A 23,875-nucleotide genomic window follows, 5' to 3' on the forward strand; every position below is an offset into this window, starting at 1 on the left:
AAGAGCAAAGGGGCGAGGTGGACTCCCCCGGCAAGACCCTTGCCGGGGCGATCTCCGCGGCCCCGGCAAGAGCCTTGCCGGGGCAACTCGCCCAACATCTGTAACGCCCACGATGCGGCGATATCTCCCACGTGTCGAGGCACGACTTAGAGGCATAACCGCATAGTGGTTTTGTCACAAGAAGGGTCATCTTCACACAATCCCATGTAATGAACAAGAATGGGATAAAGAGTTGGCTTACAATCGCCACTTCACACAATGCATAAATATAAATCATACATCATCCAAAATACAAACATATAGACCGACTACGGTCAAAATCCAGATGAAAATAAGACAACCCCAAATGCTAGATCCCCGATCGTCCCAACTGGGCTCCACTACTGATCATCAGGAAAAGACACATAGTAACGACCACGTTCCTCGTCGAACTCCCACTTGAGATCGATCCCATCATCTGCACTGGCATCGTCGGCACCTGCAACTGTTTTGGTAGAAACTATGAGTCACAGGGACTCAGCAATCTCACACCCGTGAGATCAAGACTATTTAAGCTTGTAGGAAAGGATGGTGCAATGAGGTGGAGCTGCAGCGGCAATAAGCATATATGGTGGCTAACATACGCAAGAGAGAGCGAGAAGAGAAGCAACGGAACGGTCGTCATCTACCAATGACCAAGAAGTGGTCCTGAACTCCTACTTAAGTCAAACATAACTCAGACCGTGTTCACTTCCCGGACACTGCCGAGAAGAGACCATCACAGCTACTCACACAGTTGATGTATTTTTTTAACTGGGTCAAGTGACAAGTTCTCTACAACCGGACATTAACAAATTCCCGTCTGCCTCATAACCGCGGGCACGGCTTTCGAAAGATAATACCCTGCAGGGGTGTCCCAACTTAGCCCATCATAAGCTCTCACGGTCAACGAAGGATAAACCTTCTCCCGGAAAAACCCGATCAGTCTCGGAATCCCGGTTTACAAGACATTTCGACAATGGTAAAACAAGACCAGCAAAGCCGCCCGAATGTGCCGACAAATCCCGATAGGAGCTGCACATATCTCGTTCTCAGGGCACACCGGATGAACACTACGTACAGCTAAAACCAATCCTCGAGTTCCCCCAAGGTGGCGCTGCAAGTGGCTCTAGTTTGGACCAGCACTCAGAGGAACACTGGCCCGGGGGTTTAAAAGATGACCCTTGAGTCTGCAGAACCCAAGGGAAAAAGGCTTAGGTAGGAGAATGGTAAAACCAAGGTTGGGCCTTGCTGGAGGAGTTTTATTCAGAGCGAACTGTCAAGGGGGTCCCATAAATCACCCAACCGCGTAAGGAACGCAAACTCAAGGAACATAATACCGGTATAACAGTAACTAGGGCGGCAAGAGTGGAACCAAACACCAGGCATAAGGCCGAGCCTTCCACCCTTTACCAAATATATATATATATATGCATTAATTACATAAGAGATATTGTGATATCCCAACATATCCATGTTCCAACATGGAACCAACTTCAACTTCACCAGCAACTAGCAACGCTATAAGAGGGGCTGAGCAAAAGCGGTAACTTAGCCAAACAACGGTTTGCTAGGAAAGGATGGTTAGAGGCTGACATGGCAATATGGGTGACATGATATAGCAAGTGATAGGTAGCGAGCATGGCAATAGAGCGAACAACTAGCAAAGCAAAGATAGAAGTGATCTCGAGGGTTGGTCATCTTGCCTGCAAGGTTCTCAGAGTTGTCGAAAGCTTAATCCTCGTAAGCGTACTCAACAGGTTCCTCGTTCACGAACTCAAACTCACAACATATCAAGCTCAAACAAGCATGGCAAAAGTGCAAAAGATAACAGGTTCACAGACTTAGTGAAATTACTGGACATGGCAGAAAACAGCATCAGGTAGCAATGTTCAGAGCACGAAATCAACATGCTACAGGAACCTAACATAGCAAAACAAGGCATGGCAGTGTTCTACTAAATGCAGGTGACAAAAGTCCCTTATTGACCATAAGCCAAAAAGGACCAGAAGATATGATGGCAAGCATGTGAACATAGTAAGTTTCGTTACCAGGTTTCAGACTTAGCAGAAAACAGAGCATGGCAGAAATAATAATATGAGGACATGTTGGTGAGCTTGATGCACTCACTACAGAGCAATGCATGACAAACCAAGCACACCTAGAGCAAGATGGCATGTTTATGAAGCTAACCATGGCAAGAACAAATGCATAGCATGTATAGATCAACTACAATAAGCTTGGCAAAAATGAATATCACGTTAAGAATCTGCCAGAAATATTTTATAGCAAACGTAGAGCAAGATTGAGTCATGCTATGGCACTCCATAATTGCAAACAAGGGCAGGAATGGATCAACTACAACTATAGCTACAAAACATCCTTACTGAACATCAACAAAATATGCATGGATCTCTCTGTATCATCAAGTTTACATGGCAACAAAATAACAGCAGACAAAGACAGAGAAATCACCAAGTCCCTGAAATCAGAAACATTACGGAGCCTACTTTGCAGGCTTGTGATAGTCACCACAGAGGTCAAAAAAAATACATAGCATACACCCTTGGAAAGATGGCATGGCATAGAACAAAACACATGTAGAGCTCATGCCCATAAGATGCACAGATTAAATGATACAAAAATGACAAATCTCCAAGTTCTGTTAAGAACCAGAGGATAACAGCAACTAGCCCTCTTGCAACAGAGATTTGGGCATCAATATGACCTCTAATGAACATGGTGCAATTGAACAAAATGAAAAGCATCAAGAGGCGACCAATTTGACATATTACACGCGCGAAACGGAGCTACATGCAAGAAGTTATGCACTGATGAACATAAGCACTTATTAAGAAAAATCACAGACTTGGAAAAATATGGGGGGTCGGGGAAAGTCAACGCTACAGTACGGGCGATCCAGATCTGGGGAGCTCGTACCGATGGTGCTCGCGCTCAGCTCCGGTGGCGCTCCCCGGCGACGGGAGGGGAAGAAGGAGGCGGGGCGGCGGCCGGAGGGAGGAGAGGACGAGGTGGCGCCGGCGGCGGAGAGGATCGGAGGCGGCGCGGTGGCGCGGCGGCGTGGCGCCGGCGCCGGCGGCCGTCGGCGGCGAGGCGGTGGGTGCGGGACCGGCCAGCGGGGATGGCGTCGTGGAGGAGGAGAGGCGACGGCTGCGGCGCACGCAGGCGCGGCGACGGGCCGGGAGGGCCGCGGGCGAGCCCGTGGGCCTCGGCGGCGACGACGAACGGCGACGTGCCACGTGGCGGCGACGGCGCAGGTGGACGCGTCCGGCTCCGCCCGGACGTGTCCGGCGGCGGAGAGGGACGAGGGTTAGGGTTTGGACTGCGAGCGTTTTTCGGGGGAGATGCATATAAATAGGTAGAGGGAGCTAGGAGACTCCAAATGAGGTGCGGTTTTCGCCCACACGATCGTGATCGAACGACCTAGAGCATGGAAGAGAGTCTGGTGGGTTTTGGGCTGGTTTTAGAGGGTGTTTTTGCTGCACGCTCAAATGGACTTTGCGGATGCCCAGTTAACCGTTGGAGTACCAAACGACCTCCAAATGGAACGAAACTTGACCGGTGGTCTCCGGGTGGTATACTAGGGCCACTTGACAAGCCTCGGTCCATTCCGAGAACGTTTGACACCCGCACACGAAAGAAAACAAGAGGGGTGCACCGGAGGAGATAGGAGCGCCGGATTGCAAAACGAACAACGGGGAAAATGCTCGGATGCATGAGACGAACACGTATGCGAATGCAATGCACATGATGACATGATATGAAATGCGTGACATGAGAAAATACAAAACGAAAGACAAAACCCGACCACGGAGGGTATATCATAACACATAGCCGAAAATGGCAAGAGTCGGAGTTGCAAATATGGCAAGTTACATGCGGGGTGTTACAACACTCCACCACTACGAGAGGATCTTGTCCCGAGATCTAGGGCTGAAAGAACTCCGGATATTCGGAACGGAGATGGTCCTCGCGTTCCCAGGTGGCTTCCCGGTCGGAATGGTGCGACCACTTCACTTTCAGGAATTTGATTGACTTGTTGCGAGTCTTGCGCTCAGTTTCTTCAAGAATGGCAACGGGGTGCTGGTGATAAGACAAATCTTCTTGGAGGTCAATCTCTTCGAAGTTGATAGTGCGCTCAAGCGCCTTGAAGCACTTGCGGAGCTGTGACACGTTGAACACATCGTGCACGTTCGCGAAGTTGGAAGGAAGCTCAAGTTGATAGGCGAGATCGCCTCTTTTGCCAATGATCTTGAAAGGACCCACGTATCTAGGGGCAAGCTTCCCTTTGATACCGAAGCGACGAGTGCCTTTCATTGGAGAGACGCGGAGGTAGACATGGTCTCCGATCTCGAAAGCCACATCACGGTGCTTACTATCATAGTAACTCTTCTGGCGCGATTGCGCGGCTTTGAGATTATCACGGATGACTTTACACATTTCTTCAGCTTCAGTGATTAAGTCATTGCCAAGAAGTTGGCGTTCACCAGTCTCTGACCAATTGAGAGGAGTACGGCACTTTCTGCCATAGAGAATCTCGAATGGGGCCTTGCCCGAACTCGCTTGGAAGCTGTTGTTGTAGGAGAATTCAGCATATGGGAGACAATCTTCCCATTTCATGCCAAAGGAAATGACACAAGCCCTGAGCATATCTTCAAGAATTTGATTGACTCGCTCGACTTGGCCACTAGTTTGAGGATGGAAAGCTGTGCTGAAGCGAATGTTTGTGCCCATGGCCTTCTGGAAGGAGTCCCAGAACTTAGAGGTGAAGATGCTTCCACGATCAGAAGAAATCAATTGCGGAATGCCGTGCAAGGAGACAATTCTGGAGGTTTATAGCTCTGCCAACTGAGCTGCTGCGATAGATTCTTTGATTGGAAGGAAATGAGCCACTTTAGAAAGCTTGTCGATGACAACGAAGATAGCATCATTTCCGCGCTTGGACTTTGGAAAACCAGTCACGAAGTCCATTTCGATATGATCAAACTTCCATTCTGGGATAGCAAGAGGTTGAAGGAGACCAGCTGGTCGTTGGTGTTCTGCTTTCACTCTTCGACAGACATCACATTCATTCACGAATTGAGCAATTTCTCGCTTCATTCGAGTCCACCAATACGACTGCTTGAGGTCATGATACATCTTCGTACTTCCAGGATGAATGGAAAGGAGAGAATTGTGCGCCTCGTTCATTATGACTTTCCTTAGATCACGTTTAGGAACCACAATCCGGTCCTCGAAGAACAAAGTGTCTCTGTCATCAATGCGACAGCACTTGTATTTGGAAAGACCCTTGTCGATACCACGTTTCACCTTCTTCACCATGGCATCAAGGAGTTGTGCCTCACGAATTTGATCTTCCAAAGTAGGAGAGACTATGAGGTTGGCAAGAAAGCCTTGAGGGACAACTTGGAGATTCAGCTTGCGGAAAGCTTCACAAAGATCCGGTTGGAATGGCTTGAGAATTAAGCTGTTGCAATAAGCCTTCCTGCTTAAAGCATCTGCAATGACATTGGCTTTGCCTGGAGTATATTCAATACTTGAATTGTACTCTTGAATCATTTTGACCCATCGAGTCTGCCTGAGGTTGAGGTTGGGCTGAGTGAAGATGTACTTGAGACTCTTGTGATCGGTGAAAATGTCCACTTGTCTTCCCAACAAGAGATGTCTCCACGTTATTAATGCATGGACAACTGCCGCCAACTCAAGATCGTGAGTGGGGTAGTTCTTCTCATTGGGCTTCAACTGGCGAGAGGTATAGGCCACAACTTTCTTCTCTTGCATTAACACAGCACCGAGACCTTGGAGAGAAGCATCACAGAAAGCTTCAAAAGGCTTGGATTCATCAGGAGGAGTTAAGACAGGAGCTGTGACTAGTTTCTCTTTGAGAGTGTTGAAAGCAACGTCACACTCAGGAGACCAGACATACTTCACATGCTTCTAGAGGAGGTTGGAAAGAGGCTTTGCAATCTTAGAGAAATTCTCAACGAATCTTCGGCAATAGCTTGCAAGACCAAGAAAACTGCGGAGCTGCTTGACATTCTGAGGGGGTTCCCAATTCACAATTGCGGACACCTTCTCGGGATTAACAGCGATGCCCTTGGCAGAGATGATGTGACCAAGGAAAATAACTTCATCGAGCCAAAACTCACATTTAGAGAACTTTGCATAGAATTTGTACTCTCTGAGCTTGTCGAGCACCAATCGCAAATGTTTGGCATGGTCCTTCTTATTCTTGGAGAACACCAAGATATCATCGAGATACACCAGGACGAATTCATTGGTATAGGGGTTGAAGATGAAATTCATCATTCGAGAGAATACTGGAGGAGCATTGACAAGGCCGAAAGACACGACAGTATATTCATAAGAACCAAAGCTTGTTCTGAATGCTGTCTTGGGAATATCTTCTTCACGAATGCGAATCTGATGATAACCCATACGAAGGTCAAGCTTCGAGAAAACTTTAGCCCCTTTGAGTTGCTCGAATAGCTCATTGATGTTGGGAAGTGGATACTTGTTCTTGATTGTCTTCTTGTTCAATGGACGGTAGTCGACACAAAGTCGGTCCGTGCCATCCTTCTTCTTGACAAAAAGAACACCACAACCCCATGGAGAAGAACTCGGTCTGATCAAACCCAGACGCTCTTGTTCATCGAGCTCTTCAATTCCTTCAGCTTGTTGGGTCCAAGCTTGTATGGACCCTTACAAACGGGTGCGGTGCCAGGCTCTAGTTCGATAACGAACTCAACTGGCCGGTGAGGAGGCATACCCGGAAGCTCTTCTGGAAAGACATCTTGATACTCACAAACGACTGGAATTTGCGAGATGGCATTCAATTCGCCCTTCTCATTGAGAGAAAAGAACCGAATGGTTTCATCACGAGCGGCATAAATAATCACATCCTCAGAAGAGTGTGTCAATTGAATTTCCCTGGCAGCACAATCAAGTTGAGCCTTGTGCTTAGAAAGCCAGTCCATCCCAAGAATTAGATCAATATCCGAGTCACCAAGAACAACTGGAGAAGACTGAAATTTATAGTCGCCCATCTTGATGGAAACATCCAGGACACAATTATTAGATGTCATTTGCTTGCCCGGAGACACAACCTTCAACGGGATAGGAATCTTTTCCATCACAAATTCATGCTTGGCAACAAAAGGTCTTGATATGAAAGAAAGCGATGCACCAGTATCAAAAAATCCTTTTGCAGGAATATCATTAACAGGAAGATTACCCATTATCACATCAGTAGATTCCTCTACTTGAGCTGCATTCATCATGTTCACCTTTGCAGACTTTGGATTATGCTTGACCACTGCATTGCTGGAAGATCTGACAGGAGGAGGAGGAGGCAGGCGCCTTTGGTTGAAGCACTTGTTAGCATAGTGACCTTTCTGCTGACACTTGTTTCAAGTCACCTCTGAGAGTGGACAGTGATAAGGAGCATTGGACTTTGGAGCTTGATTCCGAGAGTTGTTCTGATAGCCAGAGTTGGAAGAGTTGGAAGAACCATGGCCACCTTTGTTCTTCTGCTGGTAAGGCTGACGAAACGGAGGAGGAGGAGGCAACCAGAACTTCTGTTGCTTAGCTGCCACAAGTGAGGAAGAAGAAGACTGAACTGCGTCTCTGACTCTCTTCTTAGAAGCCTCACACTTGAGCTGAGCAGCCTCTTGCTTCAGTGCCATATTATAGAATTGATCAAACTGAGTAGGCTCAACAAGAACGAGAGCTAACTGCAGATCCTCTTTAAGGCCACCTCTGAAGTGATAGATCATGCTCTTTTCATCAGGAACGTCTTGTTTAGCGAAGCGAGCAAGTTTCTGAAACTGGATGTTGTATTGATACACAGACATGTTGCCTTGCTTGAGATTGCGGAACTCCTCACGCTTGCTCTCAACAACACTTTGTGGAATGTGGTGCGCTTTGAAGTCCCGACAGAAGTCAGTCCAAGTGATCACACGACCTCCTCTGGAATCTTTGTATTGCTGAAACCAATCAGCAGCTTGGTCCTTGAGCTGGAAAGAAGCGAACTTGACATAGTCCTCAGGCCTGACATTGCTACATTCAAAATGCTTGTTGATGTCCACGAGCCAATCATCGGCTTCCGTGGCCTCGGCACAGTAGCTGAAAGACTTGGGCTGATTTGCGAGAAACTGGTTGAGTGTAGCGAAGTTAGGCTGATTGTTGCCTTGACATTGATTGCCTTGCCCTTGAGTACGTTCTTGCAAGAGTTGCAGAATCATCTGGGCATTTGCGTTGGTGGCTGCCATGATAGCTTGCCATGCCTCCGGAGGTGGAGGTGGTGGCGGAGGGTTCGCTTGACTCCCTTCATTGCGATCCGGATTCTGACGCGTTGGCGGAGCCATCCTGAAGAGGGTGACATCCGTTAGCATCTTGATAGCCAAATAGATAAGTAGAATCAACGGATAGAAATTGCAACATATAGTCTTCACAATAAACATTCGAACGAAGATGAACGAATGAATTCCGTAGTAGATCATCACACTTCCATAAGTTGAGAAGCCACTTGAAAAAGATATGGAATCAACATATGACTTCGAATCAACTCGAATACCACAATTCAAACAAAACAAAGTATTGGCTTGCAGAATAAGCCGGAACAAACATATGATAGAGATTTCGTCCGAAGTTTTCGTGGTGGGGCCCACACGGGCTCAATCGTACAGCACCATCATGTACAAGGCTGTGCACATGACATACGAAGCGTCCCCGAGTCGGCATAGCCATGGACTCTTTAAGACACTATGAGAGCACTGTAAAACCAACCGTGGAAAAGCGGACCACTAGACGTCGAACCCCAATCTCATATCATGCGTCTGTCGGAAAGATATCCTAAGGCTACTTGAATTCCCACTTATAAACTCCCGAAACTTTCTGGTTATGCAATCTGGTGTTGGGGATACAGGGGACACAAAATATATCACCCAAACTAACAATCCCTAGATCCAGCTGTATCTATCCGTCAACACATAACCAAGAAACCTTCGGAAATCGTTTACCTCAACCTTCGAAAAACATCCGTTATACAAGTTATGGCAATACTCCCGAACTCCCGCCCCAGTACTGGGTGGCGTCGAGGTGATCTCACCAACAACTGCATAAAAGAGATTTCGATGTCGGCGAAACTCAGGTATTCCAGAACTGCAACGATAAAATTGTGATGACAACACCTCGGAGCTCAACTCCCCGGGACACTGCCACAACCCCTAAATGTCAGGAGGCACCAAGAACAATGTTCTCGTCACAAAACCATCGGAACGATTCCAAGATAGCCGCGTGATCCTAAATTTTTTTTTAGTGAAATTTGAGGAGAGAACAGTCAAAACTTCTACGTCAGGAGACCTCACCAGAGCGACGAAGGGACTGAGGAGTAAAAAGAATCCTACTCTCCGATATATATAATCCTAAGACTCAAAACATTTTTGTTCTAGACTCAACAACGCCAGCGATTCGATCAAGCAGGGGGCTCCTAAGTCGGGGATGGCTCTGATTACCAACTTGTAACGCCCACGATGCGGCTATATCTCCCACGTGTCGAGGCACGACTTAGAGGCATAACCGCATAGTGGTTTTGTCGCAAGAAGGGTCATCTTCACACAATCCCATGTAATGAACAAGAATGGGATAAAGAGTTGGCTTACAATCGCCACTTCACACAATACATAAATATAAATCATACATCATCCATAATACAAACATATAGACTGACTACGGTCAAAATCCAGATGAAAATAAGATAACCCCAAATGCTAGATCCCCGATCGTCCCAACTGGGCTCCACTACTGATCATCAGGAAAAGACACATAGTAACGACCACGTTCCTCGTCGAACTCCCACTTGAGATCGATCCCATCATCTGCACTGGCATCGTCGGCACCTGCAACTGTTTTGGTAGAAACTGTGAGTCACAGGGACTCAGCAATCTCACACCCGCGAGATCAAGACTATTTAAGCTTGTAGGAAAGGATGGTGCAATGAGGTGGAGCTGCAGTGGCAATAAGCATATATGGTGGCTAACATACGCAAGACAGAGCGAGAAGAGAAGCAACGGAACGGTCGTCATCTAGCAATGACCAAGAAGTGGTCCTGAACTCCTACTTACGTCAAACATAACTCAGACCGTGTTCACTTCCCGGACACTGCCGAGAAGAGACCATCACAGCTACTCACACAGTTGATGTATTTTTTTAACTGGGTCAAGTGACAAGTTCTCTACAACCGGACATTAACAAATTCCCGTCTGCCTCATAACCGCGGGCACGGCTTTCGAAAGATAATACCCTGCAGGGGTGTCCCAACTTAGCCCATCATAAGCTCTCACGGTCAACGAAGGATAAACCTTCTCCCGGAAAAACCCGATCAGTCTCGGAATCCCGGTTTACAAGACATTTCGACAATGGTAAAACAAGACCAGCAAAGCCGCCCGAATGTGCCGACAAATCCCGATAGGAGCTGCACATATCTCGTTCTCAGGGCACACCGGATGAACACTACGTACAGCTAAAACCAATCCTCGAGTTCCCCCAAGGTGGCGCTGCAAGTGGCTCTAGTTTGGACCAGCACTCAGAGGAACACTGGCCCGGGGGTTTAAAAGATGACCCTTGAGTCTGCAGAACCCAAGGGAAAAAGGCTTAGGTAGGAGAATGGTAAAACCAAGGTTGGGCCTTGCTGGAGGAGTTTTATTCAGAGCGAACTGTCAAGGGGGTCCCATAAATCACCCAACCGCGTAAGGAACGCAAACTCAAGGAACATAATACCGGTATAACAGTAACTAGGGCGGCAAGAGTGGAACAAAACACCAGGCATAAGGCCGAGCCTTCCACCCTTTACCAAATATATATATAGATGCATTAATTAAATAAGAGATATTGTGATATCCCAACATATCCATGTTCCAACATGGAACCAACTTCAACTTCACCTGCAACTAGCAACGCTATAAGAGGGGCTGAGCAAAAGCGGTAACTTAGCCAAACAACGGTTTGCTAGGAAAGGATGGTTAGGGGCTGACATGGCAAAATGGAAGACATGATATAGCAAGTGATAGGTAGCGTAGCATGGCAATAGAGCGAACAACTAGCATAGCAAAGATAGAAGTGATTTCGAGGGGTGGTCATCTTGCCTGCAAGGTTGTCAGAGTTGTCGAAAGCTTGATCCTCGTAAGCGTACTCAACAGGTTCCTCGTTTACGAACTCGTCTTTCGGCTCTACCCAAGACAAGAACACAAGCAACGGAACCACAATCAATCACGAGGAATGCCCAAGCAACATGATGCAAAACATGTATGATATGCAAGATATGCTGTGCGATGCATATGTGTGCTCCGGAAGGAAAATGATGAACAAGGCAGTAACTTGGCAAACCAAGCATGCCACTGGAAAGATGAGATGATTTCGGTCGAAATCGATATAAAGATCACCGGAAACGGATGGACGGTTTGCAAATGGCAAGCAAAACAAGAATGACACGAATCTGCGATTAACAGCATGATAGCACTTAAAATGCAACAAGCAACAATGCTACAGCACTCCAACATAGCAACAAAGCACATGGCAGTAATTTACAGGAGATACTTGACAAAATATGAACACTGAGCTATAGCTAGTTCACAACATATCAAGCTCAAACAAGCATGGCAAAAGTGCAAAAGATAACAGGTTCACAGACTTGGTGAAATTACTGGACATGGCAGAAAACAGCATCAGGTAGCAATGTTCAGAGCATGAAATCAACATGCTACAAGAACTTAACATAGCAAAACAAGGCATGACAGTGTTCTACTAAATGCATGTGACAAAAGTCCCTTACTGACCATAAGCCAAAAAGGACCAGAAGATATGATGGCAAGCATGTGAACATAGTAAGTTTCGTTATCAGGTTTCAGACTTGGCAGAAAACAGAGCATGGCAGAAATAATAATATGAGGACATGTTGGTGAGCTTGACGCACTCACTACAGAGCAATGCATGACAAACCAAGCACACCTAGAGCAATATGGCATGTGTATGAAGCTAACCATGGCAAGAACAAATGCATAGCATGTATGGATCAACTACAATAAGCTTGGCAAAAATGAATATCACGTTAAGAATCTGCCAGAAATATTTTATAGCACAAGTAGAGCAAGATTGAGTCATGCTATGGCACTCCATAACTGCAAACAAGGGCAGAAATGGATCAACCACAACTATATCTACAAAACATCCTTACTGAACATCACCAAAATATGCATGGATCTCTCTGTATCATCAAGTTTACATGGCAACAAAATAACAGCAGACAAAGACTAAGAGAAATCACCAAGTCCCTGAAATCAGAAACATTACGGAGCCTACTTTGCATGCTTGTGCTAGTCACCACAGAGGTCACAAAAATACAAGGCATACACCCTTGGAAAGATGGAATGGCATAGAACAAAACACATGTAGAGCTCATGCCCATAAGATGCACAGATTAAATGATACGAAAATGACAAATCTCCAAGTTCTGTTAAGAACCAGAGGATAACAGCAACTAGCCCTCTTGCAACAGAGATTTGGGCATCAAGATGACCTTTAATGAACATGGTGCAATTGAACAAACTGAAGAGCATCACGAGGCGAACAATTTGACATATTACACGCGCGAAACGGAGCTACATGCAAGAAGTTATGCACTGATGAACCTGAGCACTTATTAAGAAAAATCACAGACTTGCAAAAATATGGGGGGTCGGGGAAAGTCAACGCTACAGTACGGGCGATCCAGATCTGGGGAGCTCGTACCGATGGCGCTCGGGCTCGGCTCCGGTGGTGCTCCCCGGCGATGGGAGGGGAAGAAGGAGGCGGGGCGGCGGCCGAAGGGAGGAGAGGACGAGGTGGCGCCGGCGGCGGAGGGGACCGGAGGCGGCGCGGTGGCGCGGCGGCGTGGCGCCGGCGCCGGCGGCCGTCGGCAGCGAGGCGGTGGGTGCGGGACCGGCCGGCGGGGATGGCGTCGTGGAGGAGGAGAGGCGACGGCGGTAGCGCACGCAGGCGCGGGAGGCGCGGCGACGGGCCGGGATGGCCGCGGGCGAGCCCGTGGGCCTCGGCGGCGGCGACGAACGCGACGTGCCACGTGGCGGCGGCGGCGCGGGGGGGACGCGTCCGGCTCCGCCCGGACATGTCCGTCGGCGGAGAGGGACGAGGGTTAGGGTTTGGACTGCGAGCGTTTTTCGGGGGAGATGCATATAAATAGGTAGAGGGAGCTAGGAGACTCCAAATGAGGTGCGGTTTTCGCCCACACGATCATGATCGAACGACCTAGAGCATGGAATAGAGTTTGGTGGGTTTTGGGCTGGTTTTAGTGGGGGGTTTTGCTGCACGCTCAAATGGACTTTGCGGATGCCCGGTTAACCGTTGGAGTACCAAACGACCTCCAAATGGAACGAGACTTGAGCGGTGGTCTCCGGGTGGTATACTAGGGCCACTTGACAAGCCTCGGTCCATTCCAAGAATGTTTGACACCCGCACACGAAAGAAAACAAGAGGGGTGCACCGGAGGAGATAGGAGCGCCGGATTGCAAAACGGACAACGGGGAAAATGCTCGGATGCATGAGACGAACACGTATGCGAATGCAATGCACATGATGACATGATATGAAATGTGTGACATGACAAAATACAATACGAAAGACAAAACCCGACCACGGAGGGAATATCATAACACATAGCCGAAAATGGCAAGAGTCGGAGTTGCAAATATGGCAAGTTACATGCGGGGTGTTACAACATTAGCAGAGTGAGCCACCCTTGAGCCCAAGAGTTCCAAATGCCGCCAACAAATACATTGGAACCAAGGCTCGGGAGGCACCTCTGTGGTGGCATGCAGATCTTTGTCAAGATCGTAAATACACGAGATCAGATGAGGACCAGAAGACGACGACCCTCGGCGGGATCCTAGCCGAGGAAATCCACAAGACCCCCGGCAAGATCCTTGCGAGGGACGACCACGACGCCACGGCAAGACCCTTGCCGGGGCCCCGGCAAGACCCTTGCCGAGGGCACCAGCGGGGCCGCAGCCAGGCCCACGTCTGCCAAGACAACACCGCCGTTCCCATGCAGCTGCTAGCTCACCCAGTTGGACAAGCACCTGCATGGCAACGGGCGGCCTCTACACCGACCCAGCAAGCACCTGTGTGGTGGCATGCATATCTTCATGAAGACTCCACCACCGCGCCAGCCCAGCAGCCAGCCGACGTGGCGCCATGACGCCTCGTCAGCTCGGACGCGTGTCGAAGCCAGGCGAGGCGGCGACAGCTGGGACGTGCTTCCTTGCCGTCCCCGATAAAGCAAGGGGGGCACGTTGGCAGCGCATTAAATGCGTTTGTCTGACGGTGCCAGAGGATAGACTCATCCACCGTACACCTTTCCATCTTCTGTGTGCCATTGTGGCAACCCCTTTTTCCTATAAAAGGAGGCCCGAGGCGGCCAGGAGGAGGATTCGGATCTTTTGGGCAAAATCACACCCCGTAGCTAGCTCAAGAACACAAGAACATTCAAATACATCCACCAAAGCAGGACTAGGGTATTACGCATCTCCGCGGCTCGAACCTGGGTAAACGATCCGTGTGCTTCCTGTCAGACCTGCTCTTTGCACAACCCCGCGCCCGCCAACCGTAGAAGGGATCCCAGTGATTCCATAGGTGTCGATTTCCCCCGACATCTCATTTGTTCGGCATGTTCACAACGGCAGACAGGGGCGCCGCGGCGAGCGCACAAAGGCGGAGGATGAGAAGGAACCACCGGAGCCGGCGAAGGCATACTAGATGTAGTGCCTTATTTCTGTTGAAACTACTGAACTAGCCCAGTGGCCAAGTGACACTACCCGACCGCTGTTCCGCCCGGGTTTGATTCCACCTGATGCAGTGAAAATATCTCCAAATTTTTTGCATCTGCCATTATTAACATGTGGGTCCCCATTGTCATCTATGCACACCACATCCAAAACTTGCCAAAATTTCGTCCCTCGTTTTCTCTATTTTTTGCACACTCGACATTGTGTGGGCATTTTGAAAATAGCATATCTTTTTGACTGTGCATCATATGAAGATGTGCTATGCATGAATGTTGATCAGCATGATGTTAACTGGCTGGTAGTTCCATTTTCAACCATGAATAAAACTTCCAACATAATGTTATCACTGTTTGAAAAGGGCGTGTTAGTATATGCTCTGCCTCTGAAACTTGTAGTTTCTTATCCGAAACTGAAGCTTGCAGTTTCTTCTCTGAGAATCACATTGTCTGCACTTTTCTATGAAACTACATTCTTTAAGTGCTAAAAATAGATCTCTAGAATTCATAAAATACTTCATATGCTCAATACTGCAAATCTGAAATTCAAAAGACATTCATATCTGAAAGTACTCTCAAAATACACAACACAAAACACAATTCACAACCTGCAAATCCTGACAACCCTAAGCTCCTCCTGACAATTCACAACATGCCGACGATTGGGTTGGGGGGCAGTCCCCTCCTATTCCTCGGCAGCGTACAACCACCCATAAGACGATGTGAACAGTGAGGGAGAGGATGGCGGGGAAGCGTCGTCAGGCCAACTGCTTTTCTCCTCTTGCAGTTGGGTTCGATCGACGAAGACTCCACTGACTCGCTCTAGCACGGCACCCTCACAAACGGCACCCTATAGATGCTCGATCCTTCAATCTCTGGTGGATGCGCCATCTAGGATCGATACTCCCACCACCTCTCCCTCATGATCAGATTCGGTGAATCTGTTTGCTCCATGGCCTAGAGGAGCAGCTCTATGTACTCCCGCATGACTCCCCTCGAGAGTATCGCCGCCTTTTCGCTCTATTGCAGATATTTGGCAATGGATGTCGCCGTCACCGCTAGTTGGTCCTTGTTGTCAAACCAAGACTGTATCCCCAACATCCTAGCTAGCTTCACAGGGTCGCCGTCTGCGATCCTCACATATCGATTGTACTCCTCCATCCATCTACTTCTCGACAACACCTTCACTCGCCGACGGTGGTTTTTGAATGGAAGAGGAGAGGAGCAGCGATGGTTTTGGATTAGAACGGGAGAGGAGTGGCGCTGGTTTTGGATTGGAACAGGAGAGGAGGGGCGGTGGTTTTCAAATGGAAGAGGAGAGGAGCGGCGTTGGATTTAGATTGGAACAGGAGAGGAGCGTCGGTGGTTTACTAAGAGGAGAGGAGCGGCGCTGGCTTTGGAAGTATTTTTTGTTTTGCGTATTTTGGGTCAAAGTTTGACCACGTACTGTATTTGACAAGCAAAATGTGAATGCATGTCACCAAAAATTGTATCGTTTGGTTCGTATCTGAATGTACATTCAAATTATATTATTTTTGCAATGTATAACATATATTTTATTTGTGAAAATCATGGTCAATTATGACCCAGAATAAAAGGGAGACTAGTTAATGTGGGGTCACTTTCTTAATTGAAGGGTAAATTGATTTTGATTTTGATCCAGTCACAGCGCGCCGGCCCTCTCGTCCAATCCTAAATAGTTGTCGCATGCTCCTCTGCCTCTTCTCCATTGCAAAACCACCTCCTCTCCTCTCCATCATCTCCATTCCAAAACCACCGTCTCACCTCTCCCTCTTCTCCATTGCAAAACCACCCCCTCTCCTCTCCATCTTCTCAATTGCAAAACCACCGTCTCGCCTCTCCCTCTTCTACATTGCAAGACCACCGTCTCGACTCTCCCTCTTCTCCATTGCAAAACCACCCCCTCGAGGCGAAAGTCAGGCGGAGGTGGTGGGCGTACAGATCGAACGTTGAGCATCCAGAAGATAACGAATCGAACGAGTATGGTGTGCCGTTCGTGAGGGTGCAGAGCCAGCCGGAGCCACAGGAGTATTCATTCTCCCACCGCAAGAGGAGGCCGGATGGCGCGACGTCGCTTCCCCGCCATTCTCCACAGTTCCCACGACGCTCGCCTCGTTTCACGGTGGCGGTAGGGTTTAAGGTAAGCTTCACACTAACCTAGTCTTCCATCTGCTCATGCTTACAATCAGTGTGACGGCTAATGAAAACATGCTTACAACCAGTCTCCGAGTACTACGCCAATCACCCTAAAATAGCTCTGGACCAAAAACAAAGTTGTGACACTGTGTACAAATAAAGAAAAATAGATTGGTGCTTCTTTCAGAAAAGAGTACTCCCTAGAAAACTGCCAATATAAGCTACTAGTATTTGGTTAGAGGATTTGCTGCCGAGAAAGATCCGTCCACAGAGAGCGCCACACATTCCACTGGTGGTGGTGGATGCCAATGCTTGCATGGAGCATGGTTGGTGTCGGTAATTTTTACTTGGCACACCTCGCACTCTGCATATATGCCGGTTCCATCCGTACATTTGTGCAGTTCCACCAAAATGCAGCTGAATAACCCTGTTTGCACAGATAATGAAAAAGCGTGATTACACTATAGTGGCACTAGTTGATGAAACATACACTAATAAATAGAAGAAAATATTGCGATAGTATCATAGTATGCCATGCTGCGAGGGCGAGATGGGCCCTGCGACGCCTCATTCGGTAGGCCTCATACTGGAAATCGACCCAATTCTCCACGATACACCTTCTGCCAGTGATGAACATCAGTGTACAGCGGTAGTACAAGGAGGGGCCTTGAGACATTCCAATCTCTATTTTTGTGCAGATCAACTAAAATTAAGCACCCCAGTTTGCAGAAACGCTTAAACATTAACAATGGGACTAGTTGATGAAACATATACTAACAAAGAGAAGCACTTTCTTTATCTACATTGGAAATGAAATGATAGAGAGGACACTCACTCTATTTTAACTGTAATATTACTTCATTTTATCAGTGGCACTAGGGTCGAGCAGGTGGCAAGCGAGGTGTACCATGCGTCGCAAGGATGGAGGCCGGGGGTGCTTAGACTGGGATGCTGAAGCTGGCTCTTTCAGTCCCTATGTTCCCCCCTGATGTTTCTGTGGTAGCATTTGGGTTGTAATCCAAACTTGGTCGAGCTGGTGCTGCATCCCCCTGTCTGCCTAGCTTATGTGGTGAACTTGTCTCGTGCTAGTACTCAGTCCATTCTAGTAGTAGTTGCATAACTGCCCGTTTACACTGAGATGTTGTCGGATAATGGTTCTCTATGGTTGGGTTTCTTTAATGAAATCGGAGGAAACCCCCTCTTTCGATATATATATATAAAAAATCAGTGGCACTAGCGGTGCCAAAACATTGCCTCAAATTAATAGTGCCACTAGATTAAGATGCAAAATAATAACATTACTGCTTTATCATGGCAGTGCCAAAACAATAGCACAAGAGCAGACTCAACATGTAGGATCTTTGGCAAACGGTCGGACCAAAAAGGAACGTACCTCGTGATGGGAACCATATCTACAGTCAACGCCATCATAGAAGGGATGACACCAGTCACCAACATGGATGATTCAATTCATGGGACCTTTTTGTGCAGTTCACCTAAAATGAAGCAATGTCCCATGAGCTAGCAGCTTCTTCTTCATTAGTTGCAATAAAATTGAGCAATATCAAGGTTTGTTGTGAAGCTCGTGGAATGTTCAACTATAATTTGGATATCATTTGTGCAGTTCAACTAAGATCAAGCATGAAATGTATATCTCTGTTTGCACAAAAAGGTGGAAAGGAGGGTGACTAACGAGTGATGAAACATACATCAAATCAAAAGAAGCATGTTCCTTATATGAATGGCAATCCTACAAGGACAGTAGCAATTTCTAAAGCAGCAGCATTGCTAGATATTAGTGTGGGCATTAGGATTAACTATGACAACAGTTAAATATGACATTACTTTAATGGTGCCATTGCTTCATTTTACCAGCAACATTACATTAACAACTGCTAAAGAGTTGGTATTTGGGCATAGGAGAGTAGGCGGACCAGGGCAGTTGCATTTCTAATGAAAAGAAGCAACTTGTCTTAATGGGAAAGTTAGCAGGACATGAAAAACTGTGCCATTGATTCATATTACTGGAGGCATTACATTGAAAACAACATTGGTTTAATGTGTACTTACTTTTAATAGTGCGACTACTACATTTTACCAGTGGCATTACATAAGAGGGGCTCGGGGCAACAAACATCAGAACAAGATATCTGGGTTGGTCCCATTTTTGTTTGGTATAGCCACCTTATACTGTGTGAGGCTAGCAAATCTAGTGCTGGACATACTCTGTTGACTTGTCGCCCAATCCCCACTTTCTTTCCTTTTTAAACCAATAGATCGGTTTATATTGAGTTTGTACTGTGTTTCCCTTTATTTCCCTATTAGACCAACAGACCAGTTGGATAGCCAGTCTCTGCTACTTTTCGCCCCCATTATTTCCTCTTTCAACCAAGTCCTAGATTCAGGTAACAAATCTTCCCCCACCCCACCCCTTTCTTCCCTGTTTGAACCAAGTAGTACTAGATTCGACTGCACGGACTAGTTTTACCTCTTAACAGTAAAAATTTAGGTGGCTTTCGAACAGCCGATGGATCCTATCTACGAGGGGGCCTGAGAAATAGTAAAAGATACAAATGCAGCGACATCAGGAGCTGGGGAAGTAGAGCAAGGCCGATTTCGAAGGAAGTTATACCTGAGGGTCGCCGGGATGTCGCTAGGTGGGCGGCGGGAGGCCGGATCTGCCCACACTACGGCAACGAGGAAGAAGGGGTCGGAGGCCCTCCCTAGCCGGCGGTGTGTGGGAGAGAACGTCAAGGCATGCTGATCGGGACGCACCTGCAGTGGGTAAGAGCCGTCGCCGAGGACGACCGCATGAACATTGTACCTTCTCACCTTCCCCGGCGGAGAGGATCCGGCTGGATCTGTGACCAGTGGTGAGCAGAGAGAGAGAGTGTGGCCACCGTTGTCGTGTTTAGATCTGGAGAGGACGAGACAGTGTGAAGAGAGCAACACTAGCAAGCAAGCGCGGACGCTCCTGCCTATATAGTGGAGTAGTTTTCTTTTATCTACCGGAGCCGGCTTGACCTCGTCAATGACTGTCAAGAAGTCTTCATGCACGTGCCCCGGAGGCGCAGTTATCATCATTTTGATCTGAAGCACCGGATTAACATATAACACGAAAAAATGCCACATGACAAGAAACCATAACCTCACTGCCCCAAGGAGACAACATGAATCAAGACGGACAAACAAGACGAGGATCAAAGCTCAAATTAAAGATAAACTCTTAGAAAAGGGGTCCATTGATAGATGTCCTAATTAACATAGCTGGCTTGACCTAGATGGCAGCCGCGTAGTCTTCATGCATGTGCCCCCTATGACCAGCGCCTTGGAGGAACTCAGTTGTCGCTGTTTAACCCTCGCAGTGATGCGAAGCACATGCCACCTAATATTGCGAGATGACAAGAGACCTTTTTTTTAGATTTTTCATCAGAACTATAGCCCTGTACAACACAGCCTGCACGATATGTAGAAGATAGCCAATCCAACTGTCTGCTGGAGTCTGGTCACATGCATGGACGAACTGATCTTCCATGTCATGCAGGGATCGTCCAGGCACCGATGTCTGTACAACACTGCTACAGTACTGTCGCTCGTCTCTCTCTTCTATTAACTCACCTGACTTGTGGGGCCGGGGAGTGTGCCTATGGTCGGTTCTCAATTGCGGTCCCACATTTGTGTGCAAATGCAATATGACACGCGTTCCATTCGGAGAGCGGCGTGCCAGACCAATCGACCGTCTGGGGTGCGACACGAACGCAACGGGCGTGATGTATACATGTGTAATGCCATTTTCTTGAGGCTTTGCTCCATGGCGCAATCGATGGATACAAAATTATATCTAAAAGTCGAGGGCGGGGCTTTTCCTGCGCGGTAGGCGGGGCAGTTCCGCCTAGTCGGTTCGACAGAGAGGCGAGAAGATGAGGGAGTAGGCTGCTGCGAACATACCGCTGTGTGATTTGACAGCGAGTTACTGCTGGACAGGTGGGGCCATGTGATTTGACTTGCCATTATCATTTTAAGTGCGGTGCTATGACCAGCATGAGTCTCCTGATTCCTGACCACCTCCATGGTATACAGGTGCCTCTCCCAATGCTCCAACATGTAGAGCATGGTTAATAGTATAACCAGCTGCTGGCTAAATAAACATGCCATGTCATCAAAAGTTAGTATTATTTATTAGTCATACAATAGGGTTGGCTATATGGTTGGATATAATGTTACAACTTTTTCTCACTTTCTCTCTATCTCTCTCCCTGTATTAAATGCTTTTGTCTAGGAGCACGTGTAGAGGCTGGCTCTTGCATGAGAGCCCACTCCTCCACTTTTTCCTTGCCTCTCTCCTCCACATATGCAAAAATGCCATGTAAGCGGGCTTATAGCCCACTATTGTACTTGCTCGTACAGGTGCTAAGCCTGCCACATAGGCATAAAGTCTGATGTGGCAAGTTAATTAAGAAGAGAGAGACTAGTTTGGTGACCCCAGGAAGAAACGGTGCTAAGCGCGTGTACCTAGGTGAAAAGACAATTTTGAGTCTATAGCTAATTAAATGAAGCAAGATTAGCAACATAAAACTAAGCACCAAGCACCTATGCATTGGGGACTTCAGTTGGTAAGCCATTTAATGCTCTTAGCACCTCATCTAAGCACCATTTCATTGGAATAGGCCACTCCTTGGCAAATGCAATAAATACTACGAAGAAACAGATAGAGAGAACTAAAAAATACTCTTATAGTTAACCTTATAGCTAACCTTGTTGTATGAGTGACTAAGTGATGACTATGTATGACATGCCAACATCAGATAGCCTAACGCACCTGGACGGAGGAAGTAGTTTCATGCATGTGAAGTAGGCAATAAAATGCTCATTTATTGTCGTCTGAAATCTCCAGGGGCGCGAGCGAGGCGACGGTCGTGGTAGGCGCGACCATGATACAGGCTGCTGACAGCCCTTGGATCTGAGATCGAACGGTCGCATGCTAAGTTGCTGAAACTTTGCAGAATAACCCTCCAGGATAGGATATTCACCCATAGGTCTAGAATCACGCCATGCAACCGTTTGTTCTCATATCCAAGGGCTCTCGAAAGCTCGTATCATGGGAGCAGGGAAAGCTTCGTATCACCTGTAATTTTCGAGATGCTTGACGTGCGAACACACAAATGCATGAAGCCATTTAATTGGGCGTCTAGTAGACATGACATCTAATTGGGCCCCCATAGTACTGTGCATGAATCCATTTATCCACCAGGCAAGCCACTACCCTGTCGTTCGCACGCCGCACTCAGCATTTTTACAATCGAAAAACCGCTAGAAGTTCGCTCCTACACGTCCCCAGCCATCCTTTAACATTACGGTAGTTTGCTCCTAGTCGTCCCGTCCTTTCACATTACAGCAGTTCCACTAATCCTAACCCCCCCCCCCCAAATCCATGGCGTCCCAAATCTCCATGATCGGCGGTGAGTACAAGGTTATAACCATCATGGCGATGAGTTCGACGTCATCTACACCCGTTCTTCCGCGGCGGTGAAAGGATGCCTTGCTCGCTTTAGACGCATGTTTGAAAAGTCAAAGGGTGATGAGTGGGTCGCTGGGCTAGATGTTGAGTACACCACAGTCCTTGGAAAAGAGAAGAATCTAAAGGAGGAAGAGAAGAAGAAGCCCGCCGTGATCCAGGTTTGCGTGCATAACTTGTGCTTGGTCTACCACATATGCCATGCCGATGTTGAGTGCGAGGATTTTAAGAACTTCCTCAGGGGCCGCAAAGTCAAATTTGTTTCTGTAGACTTTATGAACGACAAAGAAGTCCTGGGTCGGATAGGCCTCATTGTAGGCGACCCCTTCGACCTCCAGAGGAATGTGCTGGTGTCCTTCCGTCAGCCTTCAATGCTGACCCTGGCCGCAACCATGGTTGATCCTTCGTACGGTAAACTAACAAAACCTCCACCCAAGTTTCATCGTGCATGGCAGTGGAATGTACTAGATATAGACCACGTCAATTACGCTGCAATGGATGCCTACCTTTGTTTCAATATCTACAAGGGTTGGATGAAGAGCGAGAGCCAAGTGTGCGGTTCAAGCAAAGAAGTATCGGCCAAGAGGAAGAGGGACAAGAACGAAGTCGAGCACGTGGACGAGGAGTCCGGGTAAGGTGGCAGTGTCGTTGCTCATGGTGGTTGTAATGCAGTGTCTACTGGATTAGTTGCTTAGTTTAATTTTAGGGTGCTTAGTTTTATTTGAGGGGTGTGTTGTGCTGAGACCCCAGCAGAACTATGTTATGTTCCTTCTCGTTACTTTAATTCTTTAGTACGTACATACTAGTATTTCTTATAGTTCATCTTGTAGTTGGTAGTACTACCACTCATTTCTTCATATTATATATGTTCAATATATATGGCCAACATCATATAGCCAGCAGTTTAGTTGTCAAAGAATTTCAGGGTGCTTAGTTTTATTTGAGGGGTGTGTTGTGCTTGACACCGTTATTGTGACTCAAATCTCTTCTGCCATGTTATAATGACATAAATACCTATGGACCAACATGTCAGCTCTCCCTCTATCTCACTACAGTACAATAAAGTGTGGGGCCTACTTGATCCCAACAACGTTCTTATTTTCCTGTAAAATTATTCGCTTGGTTACTCCTGACAAGCGGGGTCACACTTATCATTGTGAGATAGAGAGAATCGACATGTGGGTCCAGGCTTATTTTTGTCATATAACATGGTCAACGGGTTTGACGTGAAAATAACGATGTCTAATGGCATTTTTGAGCAAACATCTAACGGAACGATGGCATTTTTTAGATATCTAATTGCATTTTTGAACAAGCATCTCATGGATCGATGG

This window comes from Aegilops tauschii, chromosome 4 (genome assembly GCF_002575655.3).
Source record: "Aegilops tauschii subsp. strangulata cultivar AL8/78 chromosome 4, Aet v6.0, whole genome shotgun sequence".
In the NCBI taxonomy this organism is placed as follows: Eukaryota; Viridiplantae; Streptophyta; class Magnoliopsida; order Poales; family Poaceae; genus Aegilops; species Aegilops tauschii.